Raw genomic sequence first — 13,525 nt, 5'->3', positions numbered from 1 at the left:
ATATCTGTGTCTTTATTCCTGTCCTGCCTTTAGGTTCTTCACAAACATTTTTTTTTTGTTTAGATTCCATATATATGTGTTAGCATACAGTATTTGTTTTTCTCTTTCTGACTTACAGACTTATTTCATTCTGTATGACAGACTCTACATCAATCCACCTCACTACAAATAACTCAATTTCGTTTCTTTTTATGGCTGAGTAATATTCCATTGTATAAATGTGCCACATCTCCTTTATCCATTCACCTGTTGATGGACACGTAGGTTGCTTCCATGTCCTGGCTACTGTAAATAAAGCTGCAATGAACATTGTGGTACATGACTCTTTGATTTATGGTTTTCTCAGGGTATATGCTTAGTAGTGGGATTGCTGGGTCACATGGTAGTTCTATTTTCAGTTTTTTAAAGAACCTCCATACTGTTCTCCATAGTGGGTGTATCAGTTTACATTCCCACCAACAGTGCAAGAGGGTTCCCTTTTCTCCACACCCTCTGCAGCATTTATTGTTTGTAGATTTTTTGATGATGGCCATTCTGACCAGAGTGAGGTGATATCTCACTGTAGTTTTGATTTTCATTTCTCTAAAGATTAGTGATGTTGAGCATCTTTTTATGTGTTTGTTGGCAATCTGTATATCCTCTTTGGAGAAATGTCTATTTAGGTTTTCTGCCCATTTTTGGATTGGGTTGTTTGTTTCTTTGATATTGAGCTGCATGAGCTGCTTGTATATATTGGAGATTAGTCCTTTGTCAGTTGCTTCCTTTGCAAATATTTTCTTCCATTCTGAGGGTTGTCTTTTTGTCTTGTTTATGGTTTCCTTTGCTGTGCAAAAGCTTTGTAGTTTCATTAGGTCCTGTTTGTTTATTTTTGTTTTTATTTCCATTTCTCTAGGAGGAGAGTCAAAAAGGATCTTGCTGTGATTTATTTATTTATTTATTTTTTTGCGGTACGTGGGCCTCTCACTGTTGTGGCCTCTCCCATTGCGGAGCACAGTCTCCGGACGCGCAGGCTCAGCGGCCATGGCTCACAAGCCCAGCCGCTCCGCGGCATGTGGGATCTTCCCAGACCGGGGCACGAACCCGAGTCCCCTGCATTGGCAGGCGACCTCCCAACCACTGTGCCACCAGGGAGGACTTTGCTGTGATTTATGTCATAGAGTATTCTGTCTGTTTTCCTCGAAGAGTTTTATAGTGTCTGGCCTTACATTTAGGTCTTTAATCCATTTTGAGTTTATTTTTGTGTATGGTGTTAGGCAGTGTTCTAACTTCATTCTTTTACATGTAGCTGTACAGTTTTCTGAGCACCACTTAGTGAAGAGGCTGTCTTTTCTCCATTGTATATACTTGTCTCCTTTGTCAAAGATAAGGTGACACTATGTGTGTGGGATTATCTCTGGGCTTTCTATCCTGTTCCATAGATCTATATTTCTGTTTTTGTGCCAGTACCATACTGTCTTGATTACTGTAGCTTTGTAGTATAGTCTGAAGTCCAGGAGCCTGATTTCTTCAGCTCCGTTTTCTTTCTCAAGATTGTTTAGGCTATTTGGGGTCTTTGTGTTTCCATACAAATTGTGAAATTTTTTGTTCTAGATCTGTGAAAAAATTGGTAGTTTAATAGGGATTGCATTGAATCTGTAGATTGCTTTGGGTAGTATACTCATTTTCACAATGTTGATCCTTCCAATCCAAGAACATAGTATATCTCTCCATCTTTTTGTATCATCTTTAATTTCTTTCATCAGTGTCTTATAGTTTTCTGCATACAAGTCTTTTGTCTCCTTAGGTAGGTATATTCCTAGGTATTTTATTCTTTTTATTGCACTGGTAAATGGGAGTGTTTCCTTAATTTCTCTTTCAGACTTTTCATCATTAGCGTATAGGAATGCAAGAGATTTCTGTGCATTCATTTTGTATCCTGCAACTTTACCAAATTCATTGATTAGCTCTAGTAGTTTTCTGGTGGCATCTTTAGGATTTTCTATGTATAGTATCATGTCATCTGCAAACAGTGACAGTTTTAATTCTTCTTTTCCAATTTGTACTCCTTTTATTTCTTTTTCTTCTCTGATTGCTGTGGCTAAAACTTCCAAAGCTATGTTGAATAGTAGTGGTTAGAGTGGGCAACCTTGTCTTGTTCCTGATCTTATGGAAATGGTTTCAGTTTTTCACCACTGAGGACGATGTTGGCTGTGCGTTTGTCATATATGGCCTTTATTATGTTGAGGTAAGTTCCCTCTGTGCCTACTTTCTGAAGGGTTTTTATCACAAATGGGTGTCAAATTTTGTCAAAAGCTTTCTCTGCATCTATTGAGATGATCATATGGTTTTTCTCTTTCAGTTTGTTAATATGGTGTATCATATTGATTTATTTGCGTATATTGAAGAATCCTTGCATTCCTGGGATAAACCCCACTTGATCATGGTGTATGATCCTTTAAATGTTCTTTGGATACTGTTCGCTAGTATTTTGTTGAAGATTTTTGAATCTTTATACATCAGTGATATTGGCCTCTAGTTTTCTTTCTTTGTGACATCTTTATCTGGTTTTGGTATCAGGGTGATGGTGGCCTCATAGAATGAGTTTGGGAGTGTTCCTCCCTCAGCTATATTTTGGAAGAGTTTGAGAAGGATAGGTGTTAGCTCTTCTCTAAATGTTTGATAGAATTTGCCAGTGAAGCCATCTGGTCCTGGGCTTTTGTTTGTTGGAAGATTTTGAATCACAGTTTCAATTTCAGTGCTTGTGATTAGTCTGTTTATATTTTCTATTTCTTGCTGGTTCAGTCTCAGAAGGTTGTGCTTTTCTAAGAATGTGTCCATTTCTTTGAGGTTGTCCATTTTATTGGCATATAGTTGCTTGTAGTAATCTCTCATGACCCTTTGTATTTCTGTAGTGTCAGTTTTTCCTTCTGCTTTTTCATTTCTAATTCTATTGATTTGAGTCTTCTCCCTTTTTTTCTTGATGAGTCTGGCTAGTGGTTTATTAATTTTGTTTATCTTCTCAAAGAACAAGCTTTTAATTTTATGGATCAGTAGGGTCAGTTTTTCCTTCTGCTTTTTCATTTCTAATTCTATTGATTTGAGTCTTCTCCCTTTTTTTCTTGATGAGTCTGGCTAATGGTTTATCAATTTTGTTTATCTTCTCAAAGAGCAAGCTTTTAATTTTATGGGTCTTTCTATTGTTTCCTTCATTTCTTTTTCATTTATTTCTGATCTGATCTTTATTATTTCTTTCCTTCTGCTAACTTTGGGGTTTTTTTGTTCTTCTTTCTCTAATTGACTTAGGTGTATGGTTAGGTTTTTTAGTTGAGATTTTTCTTGTGTCTTGAGGCAGGATTGTATTGCTATAAACTTCCCTCTTAGAACTGCTTTTGCTGCATCCCATAGGTTTCCTTTTCTTTTAAGTTTATTTTTTTTTACAGCAGGTTATTAGTTATCTATTTTATACATATTACTGTATATATGTCAATCCCAATCTCCCAATTCATCCCACCACCAACCCACCCCCCGCTACTTTCCCCCCTTGGTGTCCATACGTTTGTTCTCTACGTCTGTGTCTCTGTTTCTGCCCTGCAAACCAGTTGATCCATACCATTTTTCTAGGTTCCACATATATGCGTTAATAAACGATATCTGTTTTTCTCTTTCTGACTTACTTCACTCTGTGTGACAGTTTACAGATCCGTCCACGTCTCTACCAATGACCCAATTTCATTCCTTTTCATGGCTGAGTAATATTCCATTGTATATGTGTACCACATCTTCTTTATCCATTTGTCTGCCGATGGGCATTTTTGTTTCTTCCATGGCCTGGCTATTGTAAATAGTGCTGTAATGAACATTGGGGTGCATGTGTCTTTTTGAATTATGGTTTTCTCTGGGTATATGCCCAGTAGTGGGATTGCTGGGTCACATGGCAATTCTATTTTTAATTTTCTAAGGAACCTCCATACTGTTCTCCATAGTGGCTGTATCAATTTACATTCCCACCAACAGTGCAAGAGGATTCCCTTTTCTCCACACTCTCTCCAGCATTTGTTGTTCGTAGATTTTCTGATGATGCCCATTCTGGTGTGAGGTGATTCCTCATTGTAGTTTTGACTTGCATTTCTCTAATAATTAGTGATGTTGAGCAGCTCTTCATGTGCTTCTTGGCCATCTGTATGTCTTCTTTGGAAAAATGTCTATTTAGGTGTTCTGCCCATTTTTTGATTGGATCATTTGTTTTTTTAGTATTAAGCTGCATGAGCTGTTTATATATTTTGGAGATCCCATAGATTTTGGGTTGTCCTGTTTTCATTGTCATTTGCTTCTAGGTATTTTTTGATTTCCTCTTTGATTCCTTCAGTGGCCTCTTGGTTATTTAGTAGTCTATTGTTTAGCCTCCATGTGTGTTTGTATTATTATAGATATTTTCCTGTAATTGATATCTAGTCTCATAGCGTTGTGGTCAGAAAAGATACTTCATATGATTTCAATTTTCTTAAATTTACCAAGGCTTGATTTGTGACCCAAGATATGGTCTGTCCTGGAAAATGTTCCATGAGGACTTGAGAAGAAAGTGTATTCTGTTGTTTTTGGATGGAATGTCCCATAAATATCAATTAAGTCCATCTTGTTTAATGTATCATTTAAAGCTTGTGTTTCCTTATTTATTTTCATTTTGGATGATGTGCTCATTGGTGAAAGTGGGGTGTTAAAGTCCCCTACTATGATTGTGTTACTGTCAGTTTCCTCTTTTATGACTTTTAGCATTTGCCTTATGTATTGAGGTGCTCCTATGTTCAGTGCATAAATATTTACAATTGTTATAGCCTCTTCTTGGATTGATCCCTTGATCATTATGTAGTGTCCTTCTTTACCTCTTTTAATAGTCTTTATTGTAAAGTCTATTTTGTCTTTTATGAGAATTGCTACTGCAGCTTTCTTTTGATTTCCATTTGCATGGAATATCTTTTTCCTTCCCCTCACGTTCAGTCTCTAAGTGTCCCTAGGTCTGAAGTGGGTCTCTTGTAGACAGCATATGTATGGGTCTTGTTTTTTTATCCATTCAACCGGTGTATATCTTTTGGTTGGAGCATTTAATCCTTTTACATTTAAGGTAGTTATCGATATGTATGTTCCTGTTACCATTTTCTTAATTGTTTTGGGTTTGTATTTGTAGGTCTTTTCCTTCTCTTGTGTTTCCTGCCTAGAGAAGTTCCTTTAAGATTTGTTGTAAAGCTGGTTTGGTAGTGCTGAATTCTCTTAACTTTTGCTTATCTGTAAAGATTTTAATTTCTCCATCAAATCTGAATTAGATCCTTACTGGGTAGAGTAATACTGGCTGTAGTTTGTTCCCTTTCATCACTTTAAATGTGTCCTGCCACCCCCTTCTGGCTTGCAGAGTTTCTGCTGAAAAATCAGCTGTTAACCTTATGGGGATTCCTTTGTGTGTTATTTGTTGTTTTTCCCTTGCTGCTTTTAATATGTTTTCTTTGTATTTAATTTTTGATAGTTTGATTAATATGTGTCTCGGTGTGTTTCTCTTTGGGTTTATCCTGTATGGTGCTCTCTGTGCTTCCTGGACTTGATTGGCTATTTCCTTTCCCATGTTAGGGAAGTTTTCAACTATGATCTCTTCAAATATTCTCTCAGACCCTTCCTTTTTCTCTTCTTCTTCTGGGACAGCTATAATTCTAATGTTGGTGCATTTAATGTTGTCCCAGAGGTCTCTGAGACTGTCCTCAGTTCTTTTCATTCTTTTTTCTTTTTTCTGCTCCCTGGCAGTTATTTCCCCCATTTTATCTTCCAGCTCACTTATCCATTCTTCTGCATCAGTTAATCTGGTATTGATTCCTTCTAGAGTATTTTTAATTTCAGTAATTGTGTTGTTCATCACTGTTTGTTTGCTCTTTAGCTCTTCTAGGTCCTTGTTGAATTTTTCTTGTATTTTCTCCATTCTATTTCCGAGATTTTGGATCATCTTTACTATCATTACTCTGAATTCTTTTTAAGGTAGACTGCCTATTTTGTCTTCCTTTATTTGGTCTTGTATGTTTTTACCTTTCTTCTTCAGCTGTTTCAAATTATTTTGTCATTTAATTTTTTTTTTTTTGATGGGTGGTGCTTTATTGCTGTCTTACTGGTGGTTTGGCCTGAGACTTTCAGCACTGAAGTTTACAGGCAGTTGGGTAGAGCTGGGTCTTGGTGCTGAGATGAGGACCCCTGGGAGGCCTCACTCCAATTGATATTCCCTGGGGTCTGTGGTTCTTTGTTAGTCCAGCAGTTTGGACTCAGAGCTCCCACCACAGAAACTCAGGCCTGGGAACCAAGATCCCTCAAGCTTCATGGCACATTAAAAAAAAAGGAAGAAAGAAAGAAGAAAAGGAGCAGTACAATATCAAAGAATAAAAAGCAAAATAAAATTAGAAAGCTAAAAAATATATTAGGAAAAATAAAACTATAATTAAAACAACTGCAACAATGTAAATTAAAACCACAAGAGACAAAAGAAAAAAAAAGGGGGGGGGGATCAACCCAAAAGTGGAGATTACTAACGAAGTATAAAGAATAAAATTAAATTAGAAAAATAAAAGGTTTATTAGGAAAAATAAAAATATAAAAGAATCAACAACAATGAATCAAGAAGGTTAAATAGCACCCCAATCTAAAAGAGGAAAAAAGAAAAGAAAAGAAAAAAAAAGCCTTGGCTGTGGTGGGTAGTTTGTGGGGGGTGGAACTTAGGCAGGGTCAGAGTTTAGGGTGGGGTGGGACCTTGTCGTGTGGGCGGACGATGTTTGAGCGTTGGGTGGGGTGTAGGCGGGGTGACGTTCAAGCGTGGGGCGGAGCCTCTGCTTAGGACCTGCATGGAAGGGGAGAGGAAACATGTCCATAGGAGGGCCCCTGGAGTGTGGAGTTCTGGAGTTTGGAGGTAAGGCCCTGAGTGAGGGTTTTAAGCCCAGCCCGTTGGAGGGGGTCTCGAGTGTAGAGATGGGGCCCTGGGTGGGAGTGCAGAGGTGGGGCTTGGGCTGTGCGCAGCAGGAGGGAGGCTCCGAGGGCAGAGGATTTGGCCCCAGAGGCCAATAGGCTTCCTGCTGCCTAAGTAGACAGGGAAAGTGCTGGCCACGTTCTCTTCCGTTCCTTCGTGCCCCTCCCCCACTGTCTCCCCTGTCGCTGCTGGACCCCTAACCGTGGGTGGGTCCCGCTGGGTGTAGGATCTCCTCCCTTCCCCCAGCTGCCCCTCAGGGGTGCCCATCCTGGAGGTCTGGCCTTTACTTCTGCTCCCCTTTCCGTCCCTCCCACTTCCTCAGGACCTGCGCGGCTGGAGGGGGCCTCGGTGGGCAGAGGATCAGTCCTGGGATCTCAACAGGTTCCTGGGGGTCCGAGTGGGCAGGGGAAACCTGGCCACACTCCCTTTTTTTTTTTTTTTTTGCGGTACAGGGGCCTCTCACTGTTGTGGCCTCTCCCGTTGGGAGCACAGGCTCCGGACGCGCAGGCCCAGCGGCCATGGTTCACGGGCCCAGCTGCTCTGCGGCATGTGGGATCCTCCTGGACCGGGGCACGAACCCATGTCCCCTGCATCGGCAGGTGGACTCTCAACCACTGCGCCACCAGGGAAGCCCCCACACTCCCTTTTGATCCTCTGCCCTCGCAGTGGTTCCCCAATTTCCCCCTTCCGGCGTGGGATCCCTTCCCCTCCCCCAGCCCCCCCTCAGGGGTGCCAGTCCCGTCCTGCCTCCACTTCTCCTCTCCCCACGCCCCACGTCCTACTCCATCACTGGGGGTTCCTCTCATCCCCTTAGCTGTCTGTGGCCCCCTACCAGTGCCTGGTAGGTGCCCTCGTTTTGAGATGTGAATTCTGCGTCCTCCTAGTACGCCATCTTGACTCCGCCCGCCCCGCCTCCCCAGGGAAGGGTTTTTAAAGACAGTGTGAGGGAGAGGGTCACAGGTTGTGTGATCAACTTGTGCACAATTCTCTGATTGGTTAATGGTGAAGTAACAAGGTGATGTTTCAGAATCCCAATCATCTACCTTGTGGTTTCAACAAGTCTGGGGTCTATATCCTGTTGGTCAGCTTTCAGTTTACTTCTTCCACCTGGTGGGGGTTTTAGTATCTGCAAAACTACTCAAGGATATGCCTTAGGATATTATCTGTAGCCCTTGAGGAAAAACTAAAGGTCCTGGACTTTGTTCTGTGGCTAAACTATTACTGTTTTTTCTTGCTTGACTGCTTTCCTTTGTTTCTACATTTTCTCACTTCTCTGATTAAATTTACTCTTTGGAACTCGGGGAAGGCCTAGGAGGCTTAAGTTTTTCTACAAACAAGAAGCAGAGAACATGGGGGAGTCTGGTCCTGGGAAACCCCCACAGGGTCCTGCTTGATTTCAATAACTTCACCCAATCACATCATACCCCCCTATTCAACATTAGATAAACCTTTTAAATCTAGAAATGTAATGAACACTTTGTACCTTAGCATATTCAGGAATCCCTAAATCCCAAGAGCTAAAATTACAAGGCTAAAAGTAATCTTGAGTACAATAACTTGAAACCAAATTTTATCTCCTTTGAGGCACTATAATTTGAAAAGGAAAAAACTTGAAGAGTAATGAAATACTCTAATCCACAGATAAAGCATCCCCTAAATCATTAGACCTTTTTACAAGTAGGCATAACATAACCTGAACAATATAACTAAAAAAAAATTCTTTTTAGAAAACAGATATACTGACTATTCTTTTTTGGTATCTAAACTATTCACTCAGAGAAAATATGGAAATGCCATTTTCTGTTTTTAAAAAATGAGTTCTCTGATTTGCATAACCTGGAAAATCCCTGCTCTCATTCCTAAAAATCCTTTGTTTATTTTCTTGAAGATTAAAAAATTATAATTTTCATTATTAAAACACTTTTTATTATCATTGGTAGATGGAATAAAGTACATGTAAATTTGTTTTTTGAAAAATTTCAGAAAAAATAAATTGTATCTAAGTGGTATACTTTTCAACACAAGGGAGAACAGTTTTTAAAAATGTAGGCTTCCATTTGCTTATTAAAGATATTCCCGCTGAAATTTTGAAATTCTAAAAAATCATGACACCCAGTTATTAATTCAGGCTTATTAACAGCCACGTGTGGTTCATAGCAACATCCTGGTCTACTCTAGACAACCTTGTGGTTTCAAATAATAAACAGTAAGGAATGAAGGAGACAGTAATTGCCATTCACCACAGTGAAGCCTGCAGACCTTTCATCCATGTTCAGGCAAGCCACGTGATGGTGGCTGAAAAGCAAGAAGGAAATGAACAATCGTGGAAGGCTTAATATGAATTAGGAACACTCTTGAAAAGTATCTCACTTAATCTTCACAACAAACTTTAAACATGGATTATTATTCCCATGCAAAATGGGAGGAAACCAAAGCTCAAAGACGTAAGTAATTCGCCCAGAGTGTGTGAGTGAGTGATCAGAGGGGCCTTCAGGTATGTGCGCTTGAACTGCACTGGACAGCCTCACCATGACAGGTCTCTGTGTTTTAAGATCCCACTGTATTTCTGAGCCTTCCCTGGAGACACTGATGGCTCTGTTAGCAGGCCTGGCCTGCAGCAGGAGAGCTCAGTTGAGTTTGCATCCAGATGAGGCTCAGCTTTGCATATGTGAGTAATAAAGCCGGTCAGAGTCAAAACTGTGAAGTTGGCAGCCATGGTCTTTACCGCCTCCACCCTACTTTCCTCTGAGATACCCTCATGCCTTGCAGATGTGTGGCCCCTCCAGCCTTGCCTTCCCCTACAGACCACAGACGGTCTGGAGTTAACAACCACCTGAGCGCCTGCCTCACCCCACTCTCCACCAAACGGTCAATTCCTGAAGGACACAGAGCGTCTCATTTCCCTATTCTCTAGGGTACTTACCCCAGAGTGGGTGCTCGGTGAATATTTGTAGAAAAAAATATGAATTAGGAAGTGGACCTCCCTCCCAACACTAATCAAAATATTGTAGGCTGGTATTTCCCCCCTACAATTTTTGTTTGTTAGGTTAAGAAACAACTAATAATATGTGCTTTTAACTTATTAAGGATTGACTCACTGCTTGACCCTCTCAGGTCCTCTCTATCAGTATTGTGTGTGTGTGTGAAGACTAAATACCTGCTCCTTGTCGTATATCCACTGGCTGCTTTAAACATGGGCATTTTGGCACAGGTTCTTAGAGAGGGCAGTACCTCCGTGAAATGGAATTTGGAACAATCACAATGTCTGTGGGCAAGGCCAGTGCACTAGTGCCTAGCGTGGTCTGGTTAACAAGAACAGCAGGCAGAAAGTGGAGTGAATTCTCATACTACACACTTGCCATACATGTTATTTCATTGAATCCTCATAACATTCTTTGAGACCAGTACTATTCCAATTTTATCTAAGAAAAAATCAGGGCTAGAGAAGTTATCAGTTTTGCCAAGACTAGAGATGGAATAACTGGTAGAGATAGGATTCAGATCTGGCCTGGTGGTAGCTCTCTTCCTCTCTTTCCTTTTTCTTTTTTTTTTTTTTTTACTATGCCTGAATCCCCTGCTCCTCAAAGTTATTATCCAAGCAGCAGCCAGAGGACCAAAGAGTTAGTCTAATGCAAGGAAGCATAGTATGAGGACTAGAGTGGTCAGCCCTCTATTCATACGACCAGAGAGAGAAATTTTGGGGTAGAGGAGAAACAAAATTTGGGGCACAACTGCCAACGCCTTGGCAAGGACCCCACCTGATACCCCACCAAGAGCACCCCTCCCCTTGCCATAGAAGCTCTTGCCCATGGTGACCACAAGACTATCTGGGAATCTGCACCAGCCAGGTATCCCCAAGACACCCTCCCCAATGAGGACCTGGGGGGGTTCTACAGCAAAATCTCAGTAAAGATTCCATTTAATAAGAAGTTCATTTCATATGCCCTCAAGATATTTCAATTCTATCTAAACGTCACAACAGAAAAATAAAAATTCAAAACAATAATGTGGCTGATTAAATGGATAGTGGAAAGAATGGAAGCCTGAAAGACAGGAGAAAGACCTGTCTTGTCTCTAAAACACCAACTCTGAAATCTTGGGTCAACCCTAATCGTTCTGAACCTCAGTTTTCTCAGCAATAAGATTGTCATGATGACACCTAGTTTTTAAGATACTTGTGAATATTAGATGAGGTAATGTATATAAAACATATAGTAGAGGTTCAATGAATTATGGCTCTTATTATAATAGAGACCCCTATATATTAAAAAGAGGTTGTTGTTATTTTAAAAGAAAGTCGTGAATACTGACAACCAGCCTGAGACTCGTGAATACTGACAACCAGACTGAGAGGAATTCATAATAAAATACCCTCAATTACCTTCTGGGTGATCAAAATGTAGTTGGATACTGTGAGGAATTTTACAGTCTGTAAAATTGTCCTGTGGGCACGAAGACAATAGGGCTTGTACAGTTAGGTGGACTCACGGCTGTTCAAATACCATACTGAAGATTATTATATATCAGTCTTATGGTATATATCTAGTGCTTTGCTTCATTTTTAGAAATGTATTTTTTAATGATTGCAAATAATATATGTTCATTCTAAGAATTTAAAAATCTTAAACATTATAAAGAAATGAAAATCACCCCAAACCCCAATGTTATCATTGATTTTAGATCCTTCCAGTCTCTTTATATTTTCGGTCTCCAAATGCACGTTTGCATATATATGTACAACCACAAATTGGTTATGCATTATACACAAATTTTTATAACTTGCTGTACACACAAAATATTTTATGACTATTAAACATTTTTCTAAAATGGTTTCTAGTGGCTGCCTCATGTTGTATCTTATGAATTTATTATATTTTATTTAACCAATTCTTAACTGGAATTTTACTCTTGTTTTTAATATTTTATCATTTTAAATATCAGTGATGAATATAATTGTAGACAGCCTTTGTGCATGTTTATTATTTATAAAATAATTTTTATTTTCTATGACACATTTGTAAATTTGCTGAGGTAAACAAAGTGCACATTTTCGTAGCTTTTGATATTTATCTCAATATTGTCCCTCACTGTTTCAATTTTGCTTATTAAACTACCCATTTTACTCAAATCCACAAACTCTGGGTATTAGGATATAAAATGCTACTAAATTATTACTTTAATTTATACTTTCTCAAACTTGGGCATTTGAGCACTTTCCGTATATTTATTGAACATTTGTTTTTCCTTTTTAAAGAATTGTCTATTCATAAACTTTTCCCATAATTCAGTTGGTCTTTATCATAATTTCAGATGATTTGGAAGAGCTCTTGAAAGACTAAGGGTATAAATCTTTGGGAGCTACCATCTATTGTAAATATTTTTCTTAGTTAATCACTTGTGTTTTATTTTTGCTTAAGGTGTTTTGATTTTCAACATCTGTGTTGAGACATTTTTCATTATCAAATGTACAAATCCTCAAAAGAAAAGAGAGAACAAGACTCATATAAAACAGATAACCTAAAAATGTGGCAGAAATAAATGTTCTTTGGTTATGACAAAAAATGTAAAATTGTTTAAATTTCTTATTAAAAAATAATCTCAAAGTGAGTCAAAAAATCTAAATCCAAATTTATAGGAGGCAGTCATCAAAAGTGCTATCTGTTTAAGGTAAAAGGATAGTAAAAAATGCATCAGGTAAGGGCTGATAACAAACAAATAATGCTTGCAATATTGTCGTAAGAAAAATTAGAATTCAAGGCAAAAAAAAAAAAAGGAAGAACCATTAAGAGAACAGAGAAGCACATTTTCTACCAATAAGGGAACAATCTATTAGAAATACATGGTAGTAACAAAACTCTATGAGTTGAATAGTTAAGAATCAAAATATATAAATCAAAAACTATTAGAAATTCAAATCAACAGAAACATAATTTTATTGTAATAACAGAACTTACCACTCAGTCTTTGACAGTTCAAGTAGGTGAGTGACAATAGCAATTAAAAAAAAAAGATAAAAATGATCTGGTTGATCTTATTAATAAAAATTAGCAAGTAGACATATATCAAACTCTGTGGCCAAAATAAAGCCCAGATGGTCCCCAACTTATGGTGGTTCAATTTAACAATTTTTCAACTTTATGATGGTGTGAAAACGATATGCATTCAGTAGAAACTGTAATTTAAATTTTGATCTTTTCTCAGGCTGGTGATATGCTGTATAGCCAGCCAGGAGATCATGAGAGTAAGCAACTGATAAACTCACAACCATTCTGTAACCATATAGTCATTCTGTTTTTCATGTTGGTACAGTGTTCAATAAATTAAAGGATATATTTAACACTTCATTATAAATAAGCTTTCTGTTAAATGATTCAGATCAACTGTAGGCTAATGTAATTGTTCTGAGCATGTTTAAGGTAGACTGGGCTAAGCTATGATGTTCTGTACTGTAAGTGTATCAAATACATTTTCAACTTATGATATTTTCAATTTATGATGGACTTATCAGGGCATAATCCCATGTAAGTCAAGGAAGCTCTGTACCTCTTTTTTTTAAGC

Source organism: Pseudorca crassidens, chromosome 13, assembly GCF_039906515.1.
Source record: "Pseudorca crassidens isolate mPseCra1 chromosome 13, mPseCra1.hap1, whole genome shotgun sequence".
Lineage (NCBI taxonomy): Eukaryota > Metazoa > Chordata > Mammalia > Artiodactyla > Delphinidae > Pseudorca > Pseudorca crassidens.
The sequence above is the reverse complement of the archived record's forward strand: the minus strand, read 5'-3'. Positions refer to the sequence as shown.